This window comes from Gopherus flavomarginatus, chromosome 12 (assembly GCF_025201925.1).
Source record: "Gopherus flavomarginatus isolate rGopFla2 chromosome 12, rGopFla2.mat.asm, whole genome shotgun sequence".
NCBI classification, from domain to species: Eukaryota; Metazoa; Chordata; order Testudines; family Testudinidae; genus Gopherus; species Gopherus flavomarginatus.
This window is the reverse complement of record NC_066628.1, coordinates 18,539,310-18,543,628: the sequence shown is the minus strand read 5'-3', so window position 1 is coordinate 18,543,628 and position 4,319 is coordinate 18,539,310. Positions and strand designations below refer to the sequence as shown.

The window sequence follows — 4,319 nt, the reverse complement described above, 5'->3', positions numbered from 1 at the left end:
TAAGAATTTGGTAGGTTTAGTGACAATAAAAATGTTAATATAAATAGGAATATAATGCCCAATCTGACAAAACACTTTACTCCTGTGAAGATGTTGTATACACATGAATAATTTTATTGAAATTACATGTGAATACAGACTCAGAGCATGAGTGTGAATTTGTCTGCAGGATAGCGATCGTGCATAATATTGATTAGATTCTGTCCTGCAGGTGGTCTATAAGTAGAAGTCTTCTAAGCCTCAATTATCAGAGGGGTAGCCGTGTTAGTCTGGATCTGTAAAAGCAGCAAAGAGTCCTGTGGCACCTTATAGACTAACGGACGTTTTGGAGCATGAGCTTTCGTGGGTGAATACCCACTTCATCGGATGCATGTGAGCCTCAGTTGGCATTCTGAATGCAGACGGGCTGTAGGGGTATGTCCATTTAGCCTAAACATTCAGGTGCTTGCAGTATCATGTCTATAGAGAAGAAGAGATTAACATAGGATTTTCATAAGGTGGGGGTGATGGTTTGGTGAACCAGTGTTGGGAGGGTGTTCTATGCATGTGCTGATGGCATGAAGAAGACACATAATTAAACAGTGGAACTTCTTGCCACATTTAGACTTTGAAGACCAGAAATGTAGCAATATTCAGATAAGGTTTGGATAAGACAAATATTCAGGTTTATTATAATTAAATTATGAAAACATATTTTGAAGTGATATTAAACAACATGTTTTAGGGATTAAGCCACATAACACAGTAACTGTCACACATTAAACAGTTTTAAACAAGGTTCAGAATTCAGTTTGCAGAGACCTCAGTCTGTTTAGTACCTTGACAAACACACTATTATTAATTTTTTAATAATTTTTTATTAAAGACAAGAAGAAAAAAAGGCATTTGAAATGTAAAATATTAAATCAGGCTTTCATTTTCATATTAACAACATCCTTTGTTCCCTTTCTCTTTAAGTGGAGATAGTTTTTAAAGAAGAATCAGGCAAATTCATGGAGGATAGGTCCATCAGTAGCTATTAGTCCAGGCTAGAGAGGCAACCCCATGTTCTGGGTGTTCCTAAACCTCTGACTGCCAAAAGCTGGGAGCGACAGGGGATATATCACTCGATAATTGTATGTTCTGTTCATTCCATGTGAAGAATCTGACACTGGCCACTGGCAGAAACAGGGTACTGGGCGAGATGGTCCATTAGGCTGATCTGGGATTGTCTTTCATTTGTTCTTATGGTCTAACATGATGATAGGTGGTTCCCTAGTCAATGGGAGATACCAAGGAGAGGGGTGCATTTTAAACCGTGCTGCTGTCAAAGAGCTCAGTCCCCATATTCCCAGTCACCTGGAATGTGGGAGGGCACTGCTTCAAAGGCCTGATAAAGAGACAGGAGTTAAAAAGGGGATCTCTCTGCACCCATGTGTGCGCCCTAATCACCTGGATAAGCTCATGTGGGTCTCTCACTAACTCTTCTATTTAAGCCTAAGTTTCTTTGTAGCTCTAACCCTCCCTGGGGAGTAAACCTATTGGCTCCAATGAGAATCATATTATCATTATTAATTATTATTATTAAAAAATCCTTGAGATTTTAATAGGTTAGAATAAGATAAATGCTATTAAATAGAGTTTCAGCAAATTACTCAAAAAGAATGAACAGAAATTAATAGATGAAGAGATTCTTTTTATACAATTGGCCAGATCTTCAGCTGGTATAAATTGGCCATAGCTCCCCTGAAGTCAGTGAGCCAGATTAAAGAGTTATGGAGAGAAAGGGAGAAATGTGTGAATGACTCTAAAGCCTACTGCTCAGAACACTCATCCGGATTTAGGAGACCCAAGATCCAGTGACTCTTTTACAGCTAGGAATCAGGCCCGCTAACTTCAGTGGAGCCACACTCATTTAGACCAATTGAAGTTTTGTCCCAACATGTCCATCAGTTACCTGAGCTCAAAATTTCCCAAACACAAGTTATCTACAGTTCTATGCTCTGATGTAAACATAATTCATTTATTTAAGATCATTGACATTACTCAAGAAACTTCAGTTTCCCTAACATTTGCCCTAGACCTGTTTTCACCTCCTTGTTTTTCAAGCTGTAGCTAATAGGGTTTATCATAGGGGTCAAGACGCTGTACTGGATGGAGAATATTTCACCCAGCACCACAGAGAAGACCGAACTGGATTTTGTGTACTGGAGAAAACCTGTCAGGTAAAATAAGCCAACCACAATCAGATGGGAGCTGCAGGTGGAGAAGGCTTTATGCATGCGCTCTGCAGAGCATATCCTCAGGATGGTGGAGATGATGTGAATGTAGGAGATCAGGGTAAGGAGGAAGGAGCTTGATCCAAATATTAGAACAGAAGTAAGAAGCACCACTTGATTGGTGAGGGTGTCAGTGCAGGACAGTTGTAATAGAGGAGGGAGCTCACAGCTGAAATGGCTGATTTGACTAGGCCCACAGAAATGCAACTTGAAAGTAAAAACAGTGTTAAGCAGGGCATGGAAGAAACTTATTGCCCATGCCCCACTCACCAGCTGAACACAGATCCCTTTGCTCATTCTCTCCATGTAACGCAATGGGTCACAGATGGCAGCGTAGTGGTCATAAGCCATGGCTGAGAGAATGAGAATTTCAGCACCACCTGAGAGGAGGATGAAGAACATCTGAGCAATGCAGCATTGACAGAAATAGTTTTGTGCACTGCTAGAAAGTTCCTCAGCGTGTTAGGCACCGTGACTGAGGAACAGCAGATATGAACAAAGGATAAATAGAATAGGAAGAAGTACATAGGGCTGTGAAGGTGAGAATCAGTTCTTATCACCAGCATGATCATTATGTTACCACTCAGAGTGATTAGGTAAATAGCTAAAAACACCGAGAAGATGAAAATCTGCAACTGTGGGTCACTGGAAAGTCCCACAAGAATAAATTCAGTCACTGTGGTTTGATATTTCATAAGCATTTATTCAGGAAATCTGTGACCTGGAAGACAAGAGAAAACAAATTAACACTATTCCAGGCTGTACAAAGTTTATTTGAAATATACTAAATTCAGTGAGAGAGAAACAGAGAAGCTGGATAGATTTTGTGTGTTTTAATAGACAAAACATGCTGGATACACAAAAGGACTTGGAACTTAACTGCCACTTTAGCTGCCTAAATCACAGAATCTAGCCCCATTGGTGTTCACAAAAGCCCTGTTCAGCTGTGACTAGCAGACAGGCTGATGTGGGGCTCCCTAATTCTCTCCTCTTTAATCTGATGCAATCTAGCTCAAATATTAGAGAGGAAGCACAGCAGGGTTACTGGATGCTTGGTCTTGTGCATCCGGGATAGGTCTCTAACCAGCAGACTATACAGTTAGTCTCTCTCTCTCTCTCTCTCTGTCTTAATGTTTCTTTAATCCGGCCTTATAACTTATAGCAGAGCTACAACTGAGGTACACCAACCTGGGAACTAACAGATTCACTCTAATGAAACAACTATGGCCAATTTAAAATAGCTGGGCATGTGGACAAATGTATAAAAAGAATCTGCTTCTCTATTGCTTTTTGTCACTTGTTCTAGACTATTTTGTTGAAAACACAATTTAATCTCTGTAGTATATAATTGGATTCTTACCTATTAAAATCATTAGGATTTTTCAAGAAGAAGAAGAAGAAATGAATGTGACAAGCAAACATTCCCTCGGCACAGTGACATAATTTTGAAAAGAGGGGCAATATAGAAAATTAATGGGACTTTTGTTCCTAAGTCATCTAAACTCTAACTGAATTAGGCTTTTGATTCATTGTTCTGCACATCAGAATATGAGGCTATACATATAATAGAGAATCTATCCTGCCTCCATGGAAGTCAGGGGTTATTTTGACATCAGTTTTCATGGGGAATGGGGAATGGGAATGACGCCAATGTTCTCTCCAATGTCCAATCTATATTCATCTCCATATGATCTCAGAGAAAAAATAAACTCACTAGACAAATACCTAAGCACAGAGGTAGACCTTATACTTGATTCTGAATGTGAACACAGGCAGATTCTGTGCAAAGGGAAATTTGGCCAATTCTATAAAAAGTACCTGTTTCTATTACATTTTATAATTTTGTAGGCCAGTGCTTTCTAACTTTTCATTTGCAGACCCGTAACAAATTTAAAATGCAGGTGCAGACCATTTTGGAAATCTTAGGCATGGTCTATGGGCCACCAGGGGTCTGCAGACCACAAGTTGTAAACCACTGTTGTAGAGTATTTAATATCTATAGTACCTTATTGGATTCATCCCTATTAAAATATCTAGGATTTCTAATACAAAATAATAAAC

At 39.3% G+C, this 4,319-nt stretch overlaps 1 pseudogene; it reads right to left on the bottom strand.

Moving 5' to 3' along the window:
• Positions 1-2,021: 2,021 nt before the first annotated feature.
• On the bottom strand, positions 2,022-2,959 carry LOC127032528 (olfactory receptor 8S1-like; annotated as a pseudogene).
• Between the last annotated feature and the right edge of the window lie 1,360 nt (positions 2,960-4,319).